A 13,707-nucleotide genomic window follows, 5' to 3' on the forward strand; every position below is an offset into this window, starting at 1 on the left:
TCATTGGGCAGTGCTCTGTGGGAGCAACCAAACACAAAAAGGAGTGACGAAGAGGAAAGATTAACCACTAGCAAGGAAGCATTTTTTAACCACAATCAAAGGGACGAATAAAAACACTATGGGCGGGTTGCAAGTCCACAGAGTGAATACAGAATGTCTCTATGAGACAGCACATGTGCTGCCAAGGCTTGCCCTAAAAGGGGATGCAATGTGTTGATGGGGTGGGTGACTGCTTGCAGAGTGTACATCTAAGATTCTGCCTAAACAGAGCCTCTGGATCTTCTTCTCTGAGTAATTCTAGAAGGAAACCCTGACTGTATTACATCGCTTCCTGTGCTAGTTTCGGAGACAACTGTCTTGCACTGAGCTTCATGTAATAGAGTATGAAAAGGTGCATACCTTCACTTCCACTACTTCTGGCATTTTGGTACATCAATATCACTGGCCCATGAGACGAAAGTATTCACAGGACAAATTTGTCACTGTTTAAGACTGGAGTAGATGTGTCGTCAGGGGAATGGATAACACAGGAAAAAGGAAGTTACAGGTGCCGGCAGTGTCCTCCAAGGTAAAGCAAAATTGATATGGTCACAAGGGGTAGTTCTACTGCTGCATTGGACCCCACTAATAATGTTGCAGCTTCTATCTGGATTAACTATTTTCATAATCTCTATTTTGAGTATTCCAGGGATTCAACCCAGGCAATTGCTACCATTGTTTCTCCGACAATCTTTTAATGCCATGCCTCTGTTTGATATTGTTGACATTGTCCAGTCCCTTAACGGTGTCTCGCGTGGCCAAGCGCCCGGTCCTGATGGTGTCTCACCAGACATACTTTTTATCTGACATAGAGGCCTGGTCGGGCTATATTCCAGCTCTGGCCAATGCAATTGCTGCTGGGGCCCCCATCCCTGATTCATGGAAAGGTACTATAGTACTACCTATAAACAAAAATGGAGATTACTCTTCACCTCCTAATTACAGGCCAATAAGCCGTATCACTGCATTCAAAAAATAATTTGTTTATGTTAATTTACTGGAGGGCCATTCTGATTGGCAGGGGCAGCCTTTACGTTGCCTTTGTTAATCTAAAATCAGCTTTTGATTGGATTCTCCATTCATCCAATCATCCAATAGGGGCACCAAGCTCAGCTGACGGAAAGGGTGCCTGTTTGTAAAGGGGTACACCAGGGCTGTGTCCTGGCTCCCACTTTGTTTTAATCTTTTATCGACAATTTGTCCATTTCCTGTTACAAAGTGGAAGTGGATGCTCCATCTCTGGCACATATTCAAATTCAAATTCTTCTCTTTGTAGATGATACCTTGTTGATATCCTAGGCTCTGTCCGGGCTTCAGAAACTCTTGACTCTTTTGCGCCGCACGGGGCTCGGAGATCAACGCTTCTAAAACTAAAATAAAAATTCTTTGTGGATGATACCTTGTTGATTTCCAATACTCTGTGGGGGCTTCAGAAACTCTTGACTCACTTTGACGAGTTTTGCGCCGCACCTGGCTCGGAGATCAACACTTCTAAAACTAAAGTGATGTTTTTAAACCAACACAAATCCTTTAGGGCAGCCTATGCTCGCAGGTAGTTCCCCATGAGAAGGTTGACTCCTATGTATATCTAAGGGTCACATTCGCATAGGGCACGTTTTGGCACCTTCATATAAATAAGGCAAGTACTAAACTTAAATAGATCTCTGGAGCAATACTTAAGGAGTTTTCTATGTCTTACACCACACCTATTTCACCGGCTCTTAAGATTTATGAGGCTAAAACCTTGGGCTCAGCTTTATATGTGGCTGAACAATGGGGCGTTTCCAAACATTAGGATCTTACAAGAACCGAGAGTAAATTCCTTAGAAATCTTGCCTCCCTTTCACCTGGCACCCCGCTCATCCACTGTTTTGCGATCTGGGAGTTACAGGGGCATAAGGTAAAATCTGATTATGTCCCTTATTATACTGGAAACGCCTATGGATGACTCTCAAACTTGCCTACTTTGTGGAATGTCTAAAGGATGTCTTGAAGGCTAACCAATTTAATGAGATTTCCTGGTTCTTGAATATGAAGTCAGCACTGTACTCGTTAGGGTGACGTGTGGGATCATCCGGCCTCCACTGTTTTTCCATCCAAGGCTTTCCTGAAAAAGCAATACTGGTCATCAGTGGTGGCTGAGGAATTCTGGAGAGCAGCTCATCTCAAACTTGCCAGTAACTTTATTGACATAAGGATAACATGTGAGTTTGATTCATTCTGGGATCTTGTGTCTGTTCCACTGCACAGAAAATAGTTTTGAATAGGCACCTTACCTCTTAGAGTGTTCCCTTCTGGTTGGGTTAGTGGAGGAGACACTTGGTGCCCTATTTTTAACTCCTCAGAAGACAAGATTCCCCATGTTTTGTTTGTGTGCCCAGGTTATGTCTTCCCTCAACGAACCTGGCTTGCATCTGTTTACAGGCTATTAGGAGCGTGCAACCATTTGGATGCCCTCTGTATTCTTAGGTCAGATTCCCGCCCAGTAATAGCCATTTCCATCTCTAAATTTTCATTTGAGTCTGTTTAAGTGTATTATTAGGTTACACATATTCAATTGTTTTACAATTACCTGATATGATGCCACCCTCCCTTAACCCAGGGAGTTGTGTATATTTCCATTTTTGTTAGATAGTGCATTTCTTTCTACATAATATTTGTTCATATTGTATGCAGCTTTTTACCTCCTAACTTGTTTTGCTGAAGTATCTTTTAAGCATGTATTACAGATTGTATGTGTTTTATACTGTTTGTACTTTTTGGGCCGTGGCAGCCATAATAAAGTGATTTGAATGGAACTGATAACCCAATGAAAGTAGTGGACATATAAAAGTGGATAGTCAAAACAAAGAAATGAGGAAAAGTGTATGGGTGGATAAGAATGGTATGTGGGTGGCATACCACAAAGTGTTTGTGCATTCAAATAGATCAGAAGTTGTGCTACAAGTAGACATTAAGAGTTTTCAATCTTCAACAGGAAACCTATAGATGCTAAGAGAGGGCTAGCCAAAGAGCAGGTCCAACTCAGCAAAATGGCACCAAGCAGGAAAAGGGGAAAGTTGATGAGCAGTTGGGTGGCAAGGATTGCAGATCAAAGGGAAAGGTATAAGACTACATCATCTAGAGAGATAGTACATGTACATCATGGCAGAATAACCAGGACCACCCAAAATAGAACCAGTTATGGAAAATACGAGTCTTAACCACAGAGGTGCTATATAATGACAGCCTTTGATCTAAAGTTTTTCAACGTTAGTGTACGATAGAAGGGGTGAGAATGAAGTGAAAACTTGGATTTGGATACTTAAAATTAAAGAGGTGAGAAAAAGAAACAAAAAAGCCCAGAAGCAGAACACTCCTTCAGACTGAACACAGCAAGGTAGCCCCGGTGCACCGAGAAGCTACTGGTTAGTAATTCTGTTTCATATTTATGATGTCATACAATTCTTCCTTCACATACTACAACCTAGCTAGAGTACCAGGGAATCGTGAAGGGTTTTATATGTGTCAACAAGACATTAGGAAATGTAGGCAAATTGATCACCCTATCAGCATTGCTATATCTCAATAGCTCTGAGACGTTCCCAAGAACCCACCACAGAAGCCCACTTTGTTTTTCCTAAAATAACATTAAGGATTAAGCCAGTCTCATCCCCTATGATATCTGCTGGCCTAAAGCACTTATACTTCTGGTAATCATTTGGAAAGCATATGGGATGTTCCATGGCAGTATTTCACAAAGTAGAACATCACACAGTATACACAGTCACATCTTGCTATGTTCAGTACAGGTTTCACAATTACACAGCAAACATGCTCTTATCATACCTACGTGCCTCCATCCCTTAACATGATCTGATTATGTCCCTTATAGCCCACTTTGCATTTCCTAAAATAACATTAAGGATTAAACCAGTCTCATCCCCTATGATATCTGCTGGCCTAAAGCACTTATACTTCTGGTAATCATTTGGAAAGCATATGGTATGTTCCATGGCAGTATTTCACAAAGTAGAACATCACACAGTATACACAGTCACATCTTGCTATGTTCAGTACAGGTTTCACAATTACACAGCAAACATGCTCTTATCATACATACGTGCCTCCATTCCTTAACAGGCTCTGATGTCAAATTATTTGTATTATATACTTACATAAAGTGACTTTCAGCCAGCTCTCTACATCCATTGGTCTATTGTTGAGTCATTCACATTTTGCTTCCTCCCAGTGCATCATACAAAGTGGGGCAATGGGTCAGCATAATTCAGTCATTAGCTAACTTCACTTTAAGTGACTGAATTTAGCCCTTTTTCAAGGAACACGTAAGCACAAAAGGTAGTTTCCTTCATTGCCAGTGTTGTTGTTTTTACTTTAGTGTTGACTTTCTTTGTGGAGCCTGATGTGATAGCAGGATGGTTTCTGCCAGTTGAGAGCACAAGACACATTCCAGTTTTTATCAGTTCCTGTCCCCTGCCAATGCTGTTGTAAATTTATTTTGAAGTGTCCTTTGCTTATCTGACTCCTGCTTTTTCACACCATACCAGCAGATCACACGAACTCTGAATCTAAACTCATAAGGGTGCTCTATCTTGCAACTCCGTCTGCCAATCCTGTAATTCTTGCTTTCCTTCATTGCTTCTTTTTTTTCAATTCCGTTCTTTCTTTCCCTTATCTTTCCTTCTTTTCTTCCTTCCTTCCTTCCTACCTTCTTTCTTTCTTTCCTTTTTCTTTCCTTTTTCCTAGGTGCCAGTTTTTAAAATAGCAGTACAACCTCTACACAGCAATTGTAAGTATTTCACTAGGAAACTATCTCTATGTTCTTTCATCACTGGGTCAACCGTATTTAGCATGTTACATACATAGTGATAAAGTTATGGTCCTTGATTTTTGCAATATCTTGTGACCTAACCTGAAAACATATGACTTTTGAGTGGTTTCCATCAGAACTGGGCATCATTGTTACTTTAACTCTGCCTTTTCTTTCCACTCAGATATTGCTGATACCCTCTTCCAACTCTTTCACTTTCCTAACCTTATCTTTTCCTTTCTAATATTTAATCATTGCTTCGTTTCTGTGGTTTCTTTTTTTATTTCAAGAACGTTTTTGTATTAAACAATTCACATTACATATTATATTGTAAGTGGGACATAGGTATGTCGTAATATTAAGAAATCCTCAGCAACTACTGTTAAAATATTATACACATAGTAAGTCTTAAAAATTCGAAAAAGTATAAATAACAGTTCCCGGATTAAAAAAGGTGAATGCACGAGGGTTAAAGTAGCTGCCATTGATGGCCACAATAAAATGTTTCTTTATGCATTCGTTGGTAACCACCATAATATGGTATTTGTATTATTCTTGAAACAATTTGATCAAGATGATCCCACACCCCACCTTGCAAAATGAAGCCATTTCCAGTAAGTCTGCAGTGGTAAATCCAACAGATGATTTTGAATTTGACATAATAAACAACAACAAATGCAACTGGTATATTAAATAATCTGTGATTTTGACAATTAAAGGTGGTATTAAACCACTAGATATGTGCATTAAATGTGCTAAAGTTAAGTCATTTCTTAAGGAAAGGATATTACACAAATATGGACCAAACATGAATCCGGGAACTGACATATATGAAAGTGATGAATCTACAACATTACAATTCCAACCCTTACGGGAATCTTCTAATTTTGCATTATCATTTTTTTTAAGAATCAATGAAATATTCTGATTCAGGTAAAAATGATATAGAGAGGTAGTGTAAATGCTCTGATATTAGAACTCCAAATAAGGCCTAGTTCTTTGTCAGGGGTGTGAAGACAAAATAGTGTGGAGAAAATATTGTGTCAAGAATATCGAAGACAAAAATATTGTGAAGGTAAGTTTTTATAGGTAAGCAAAGCTTTACTATATATAACTCCACATATATATGCACCTTGACAATATATATATCTTCAAGTACATAAATGTGGAGTTAAGAATAGTAAATCTATACTTACCTATTTGCACTTATCTTCTTGATATTTTGACCTTCAATATTTTTGACTCAATATTCTGTCCATGCGATATTTGTGTTTCCGATATTCTGTCAGTGATCCTTGTCAGGCATACTCAAACACACAAAATATGACAATGTAGTGTGCAAAATGTAATCATTAGCAGCATAGTGTTCTTAAAATAATTTATAGACTTTTAATAGTATATATCCACTGGATAGAAATGGATTTAATTTCACCTAAAATGCAAAACAGCTGAAAGGTCTGCCTTACATTTTTGGAAATTGCAAACTTTGGGCCAGATGTACGACCATTCTAAATTGCGACTCGCAATTTGCGCTCCATTGCGAGTCACAACTTGTGAGTCGCAATTTAGAATGTACAACAGTGTCAGTGACACTGATTGCGATTCCCAATGGAGTCGCAAAATACAAGGCTCATGAATATTAATGACCCACTCGCAATTTGCGACCCCATTTGGAATGGCTGGCCCACCCAGGAGTGGTGGCCTGCTCGGCTCAGCAGACCTCCATGTCTGGGACTGCTTTTCAATAAAGCAGGCTTTTTTTTTTTTTGCAGACCGTTTTCCTTAAAGGAAAACGGGATGCATTTAAAAAGAAAAATGAAACGTTTCATTTCATTTTGTTAAGGCAGGCAATGGTCCCTGGGACCACTGCCTGCCCCTAAAAAATATTTTCTCCTGCATTTTTAAAGGGGAAGGGGTCCCCTGGAGACCCCTTCCCTTTTGCAAGTGCATTACCACCCTCTTGAAGAGGGTGGTAATTTGCGAGTGTGTTGCGACTGCAATAGCAGTTTCAAAACATTCATACATGGCTTTGGGGTCACTATTAGGAAGGGAACACCCCTTGCTAATAGCGCCTCGCAAAACACTATTTTGTGAGTCGCAATTTATTTGCGACTCGCAAAATAGTGTTTTTACATGGCCCACAAGGATTTATCATCCGCAAACAGGTCGCAAACCCGTTTGCGCATGCTAAATCCCGTCATACATCTGGCCCTATAACTGTAGAAAGTGGATACATTCATCATGCCAAACACACAAATTATCCATAAGGTGGTTAAATGTTAAGAATTAATAATTTCTTATATTATCAGTGAGGCAAAACTTCCCTCTAAGATGTTAGCCCTGCCAACAATGGGCCTGAAACACCAAAAAGTCATACCTTACTGTCACATGTTTTTTCTAAATCTGAAGAAAATATCTGAATTCACAAATGTTTTTCTTAGTAAACCTAGAAAGTTGCAACAGTCACAAAATTTGAGGAGCAGTCCTGGAATACATTTGTTAATTCCCATTTGCTACTATGCAAAAGAATTTCTGCATGCAAAATTGCATGTAAAATTGTTATTGCTTACATTAACTTATATAAAATGTAGCACATTAGAGCAAATGCACTTTGGAAGTTTTTTATTTTTTGCTGCAAAGAGAAAAATACACATCTGACCAATCTACGGGTGTTTCATCCCTATTACCACCTGCAAAAAGGATTTACACCAGCCCTTGACAACAGTAAATTTACAACACTTTGTAAGAGTAGTAAGGTCTGTGAATTTTTTTTTTTAATATTCATGTTCATGAGAGGTGCTAAATTTGCCCTGGTATCCGCACCCTAAACTGCCCATTCACCCCTCTTTTACAAATGTAAATCCATGTTTTGTTAATTCCAAACACCTATTTACAGTCCTAAAACACATTTTGCTTCCATAGGTTGAACTTTAATGTGCATATTTCTTTGTGAATTTGGCCGTAGGCATTAACAGAAATGTTTATTCAAGGGTTTTACCATATGGGTATTAAAGCTGCCTGCATAATAAAGAATTGGATTTCAATAAAGACTAGTGCATATAAAATAATGTAATCACTAAAAACCTTGTCAGTATTTGTTAAGTGATCAGACATGTGAAATACTGTAACATATCAGCTACTATTAACCGCTTGGCTGTGCAGGATAAGACGTTGACATTCTCCATATTACCTTAGCATTGCGGAGTACATGACCATCTTATCCTACATACAAGTGGCTGAAATTGATTTGGCCCAACAGCCAGAAAGATGTTCTTTTTTTAAAAATAATCAAATACTTTTTCTCACACTGTGTGATGAGCAGCATGCACAATGTACTGATGTCACACAATGTGAAAGTGAAAGCAGTTATCACCAGTAAATGGCAGCTACTTTCACTTTGATCGACTCTCAGGGGGATTTCTCAGTCTCCAGAATACCAATCAAATTTGAAGGGATGGAGTGGCCCCTTACCAATATATCCTTCTCTAGTAGATTACAGCAAGTCGTAGAGAAAAGAGCAAAAGACCCTGCCGAATCAATATATGAAGGTCCTTTTAGAAGGATCCTATTTTTTACATAAGGAGTGACACTCTAGGGTAGGAGCCAGACAAACATGAATGTCTTTCATATCTTTTTATTCATCAGGAGTTTGATCCAGTACATAATGATAAAGATATTTTTTTCCTTTTTTTTCATGGTTTTCATAGAAAATACATAATAAATATAAATCAAGCCAACAATTTCAATAAATAGAATTAGCAGTCCCACACAAACCGTACCACATTCACATCAAATCACATTCAATTCTACCAGGTATACAATCATTCACACAAGGTTTCACTCATTGCACAAATAGGTACATCAAGGCCAAAAATTGTAACCAGAGTGGATATGGTTAAGATGACAAAGGCACAAGGGGGGCGTGCGTAGATGGATCAAAGCGTCTTATTCAGATGGAAAACTGCCACCCTCGGAGAAAGCGCCAACGCGCGTTTCGGTGTAGGGCCCAAGTGGGGCCGCACCTTCGTCAGGGCACAGCGGTACCATGGGTAGGGGGACTCACGATACTGAAAAATAAAACATACACATAGACAGGGGCACATTGTTTCAAACTGATATTTTCCATTATGTCTTATTTCATTTAGTGACAAATCCATTTTTATCAACAAGTGATGATCACCATGTGGACGGCTCCAACCTCAAGGGGTCACTCAAAGATAAAACTATTTGGTAGATAAACTTTAAAAGCTAGGAATCATTAAGGGCACCCGGACATACACTCAGGGATCAGTTAACTTCGCACATACACACGCGGTCACATCACGTTTGTACATTCTGGCAGTTTAACACACGATGGAAAAGACTTCGCTGGGGGTGAGGAAGGTTCGTAAGAGTCCCCTTCCCTAGGTATGTAGGGACCTAGGATTTTAAGGAGATATACATTTAGATTAAAATCTTATATGCCAGCTAAGTAACAGAGGGGAAAGGAATACCTCGAATTTAGCGATGGGCAAGTTCGTAATTTGGCTTATTCTGGTGGCAGAATATCGCGGGGGTGCCTATTGCTGGAGATGTCCCAGATATTCGAAGACAGCCACTTACCTCAATAAAAGGGGGGGGGAATCTACTAAATAGATAAGGCCCCAAGGTCGATCAAGCGGCTCTTTTCATGTGGATCCAGGGTAATGTCGAAACTGAATAAAAACACACAGGAGGCACAAATTAGGGAAATAACTGTATATCGGTTGCATGTACCCCATATTTCACAGACCAACCCACTGTTTTAAAGGGCCTCAATAAGACCATCTATTGGCTTAAGGAAGTTAGTCCCGAGCTGGAGGTTTGAAGGTACTCTGTCTCCACCTGGGTCTGGGGGGGAGAAGAGACTACATCGGTCCGATGTTCATAGGCTCTCTTTCTAGTTGAAAACAAGGGAGGATGATAAGGGGGATGACTCCTAATACAGCGTTGTCCCACATGGACAGAAGGGTCAGCCTATACAGTAAAGGGTTACCTTATGTGAGGTCCACTACTGGGGAGCAGAGAGTGCCGAGGAGATCCGGTTTCCTTAAGGTTATCCTCAAGCCAAAGGAGAAAAAACAAATGGAAGCACCCATAAATGGATGATCTTTCTATACGAATGGTCGGCAAATCAGGTCAAAGAAAATTTCATGGCCGAAAACAAGATGTAGAAAAAACCGGTTAGACTTACTAAAACACAGTACGATGGAGGACAAGGTCGGGGTTTCGGTCCTTGATAAGGTGTATAACAGGGCTCAGAGCGAATGCCTAGAGAAACAAACAGTATACATGCGTATGCTATTACTTAACGGGAACAATTTCTGGAGATATGAATACCAATGGTAGCAGCATGGCGAATGCCTAGAGAAACAAACAGTATACATGCGTATGCTATTACTTAACGGGAACAATTTCTGGAGATATGAATACCAATGGTAGCAGCATGGCTCTTACTGACTAAAGCAGTCGAAATAAGTTGATGTAAACGAGCAATTCAGTTGCTGGCTCCCGGACGTATGAGGTACTCAGGATTCAAGGCTTCAGGGTATGGCTCACGGGATACAGGGGGCCACGTCAGTTCAGAACCCGAGTGCCAAAGGTGGGCGGACATGTATCTATAGGGCAGGATGGAAGAGAAATACCCAATTATCGAGCGGGTAGAGCTTCAGGGGACGGATCCCAGGTGCGTGATAAACGTCTCAAACTTACTTGCGGGTTCCGGTGATCGAGCTAGCAACGGGGTTCTGCAAAAGGCTTCGGAGGAGACTGCTCCCTGTTTCTAGTCCATGCAATTTGGTAGAGTGAAGAGTCTTTATTAAATAGATGCAGGGTCGCGCGGGAATGTTTAAACACGCCCGGGCAGTCATCGACATCCTTAACAAGGAAATCCAAGAGTTGGAAGATAAATTGAGGGATGGCAATGCCGTTGATCTTGGCAAAAAAAGCTAGAGGAAATACAACTGGAGCTAGATTCCTTTTCAGAATACCTATTGAAGAGAAAAACTGAGAAACTCCGAAAGGACATTAGGTTATTCACGCAGGAACGAGCTTATCCGTATCTCTCTAATGGGTTTTACACCAGCTCGGAAGAGACTAACCCAACAAAACAAACATTGAGATGGGGCAATAAGAAGGTAACCACCTTCTCAGACACCACCGATTCCGACGGTGATGGCCAAGAAGAATACGACCACAATCTTGACCAAGGTTACAACCCAGGTCGCCCCAATAGACCAGATTCATTTGACAGGAATCATCAACAACCATGTTTTTTAGGGAACCGCCGGGGAAACTCCCGCTCAAGAATGAGAACACATACAGGGAGGGGCTTCCATCCGGGTCGAGGACAACCCCAGATGTATGTACAAACAAGAAACCAGCAATACTGGAGAACATAAAGGGCATCCCAGTATTCAATTTGTCTCAGAAAGAAATAGATCCCAATTTTTGCAATCTGCTGACAAGGGGATTGTCCTTTGTCCCAGCAGCACACTTTGACAAATTTGAATTTACTAAGGATTTACATCTATTCTTCAGAAAGATACGCCTAAAGAAATTCTTTGCTGAGCGTCAATCTATCCCTGAACACGAAAACAAATCTGGACTGAGACCCCCTTCATCCTTCAACCCTTCCATTGAAATGGTTGGTCCTGAAGTCAACATATTTGAAAAGGTTGTTACCAAAAAACTTGATCAGCTTATCCAATATGTACCTGTCCCTCCTCCCAATTTACCACCTGGGGAGGAAGAAACCATAAAAACCTTGAAGGGAGACAAAAGCCTTACCATCAAACCTTGCGACAAAGGGGGTGGGATTGTTATCTTTGACACACCCACATACACCAACAAAATGGACACCTTACTCATCTGGCCATTATCAGAGAATCACTAAGAACCCTGAAAATGCTCTCAAACTACACATTTTAGGCTTGGTCAAAAATGCTGTGGATTCTGGCCTCATTTGCGAACCTGAGGCCGAATATCTTACCCCCAGCTATACTCGAACCCCCATAATCTATGGGGTTCCGAAAACCCATAAGAACATCACTGACCCCCCCCCCCTTAGACCGATTGTTTCCACCATCGGGGCGGCGACTGAACCCTTGTCGAAATACATTGACAAGTTTCTCAAACCGATGGTCATCGAACTTGAATCCTATGTAAAGGATACTGGACATTTCATCAGTAAGATTGAAGGCATTCCATATCTCGAAGACAGGGAACTACTTGTTACCCTGGATGTAGAATCTTTGTATTCTAACATCCCCCAAAAGGGAGCGTATAAAACCATTAAAAAAATTCTGACATCCAAGCCTGAGATTACAAATGGAACCTTCATTCTACAATGTCTGGAGTTGGTCCTTTACGAAAACTATTTCCAATTCAATAACAACCTATTCAAACAGACGAAGGGAGTGAGCATGGGGGCCAGCTGCGCCCCAAGTATTGCTTGCTTGTACGTAGGAGAATTTGAGAGGGTTAACATCTACAATGAAATGGCCCCCTTCCATGAAAATGTTACCATCTGGTCTCGATGAAATTTTTTTCATATGGAAGGGGGACCAAAACACCCTTAATGAGTTCTTATTGTGGCTCAATGCAGCTGACCCTAATCTCCAATTCACCATGCATTCCAGCAACAACCGGATTGAGTTCCTGGACATCTGGGTGGAACATCAGGCACAAAAACGTAAGGTTTCCCTATACCCAAAACCTACAGCAAGAAATACGCTGTTACAGTACAACAGTTTCCACCTACGATGCCAAAGGGACAGCATACCCTACAGTCAGTTTCTCAGAATTAGGAGAAACTGTACAGATGTTGGAGACTTTTTAACTCAATCTGATACCATCAAACTTAAACTACTCCACAGAGGATATCCTCCCAAACTGGTCAAGGATTCATTCAAACGGGCCAGGTACTCCAACAGAGAATGCATGTTCCTACCGAAAGAAAAAGAAACTCAAGACCAACTGGTGTGCATTACTCGCCATTCAAGCCTGAATCATAAAGTGCGCCAGATCATTAACTCTAGTTGGCATCTTCTAAACCTAGAGAAAGAAAAGACGTCCTTGCCTAAACCGATTTTTGCCTTCAATGAGGAACAAAAATCTAAAAAATTACCTCGTGCGAGGTAAGATGCCTGAACCTGACAATCTCTGCCAAACGGCGGTCAATAGATCTAATCCGGTCTATGGGAACCATCGCTGCGGAACATGTCAAGCGTGCCCTAATGCCATTGTGGGTGATACCATTACCACCACGCATCGAACCATCTCGGTAGCCCATAACAAGAGATTGAACAATTGCCGCACGGGCAATGTAATTTATCTTATACTCTGCCCGTGCAACCTACCTTACGTGGGGGAAACAGGAAGCAAATGCCGCCTCAGAATCAGTGAGCACCGATCAAACATAAGAAACATGAAAGTCAATACCCCTATTGTATCCCACTGGATTGAAAAAGGACACTCGGAGAAAGACCTGAGATGGTTTATTCTTGAGAAAATCCAGGCCAAACCAGGGATCAATCACATCAATCTGCGAAAAAAGAGAGAGGTCTTCTGGATCTTTTTTCTAAATGCTGTGAAATCCGGCCTTAATGAGGAATGCCCTTGGCAAAATGCGATCATGTAAACCTCTTCGTCTCACTACATTCCGGTAACCCCTTAGGGAAGTTGAGTTGTGTAGCAGCATCTGGCCACTGCCCCATGAGCGATTATCGCATCATGAAAGCCTATCTTATTTGCCCCCCTCGACCAGAGGGAACCTAAGTGGCAAAACCCATTCCAAGATGGCCGCCACGAGAGAAGTGGGGATTTGTCCCTTCTCCATT

This window comes from Lissotriton helveticus, chromosome 2_2 (genome assembly GCF_964261635.1).
Source record: "Lissotriton helveticus chromosome 2_2, aLisHel1.1, whole genome shotgun sequence".
Classification (NCBI taxonomy): Eukaryota; Metazoa; Chordata; class Amphibia; order Caudata; family Salamandridae; genus Lissotriton; species Lissotriton helveticus.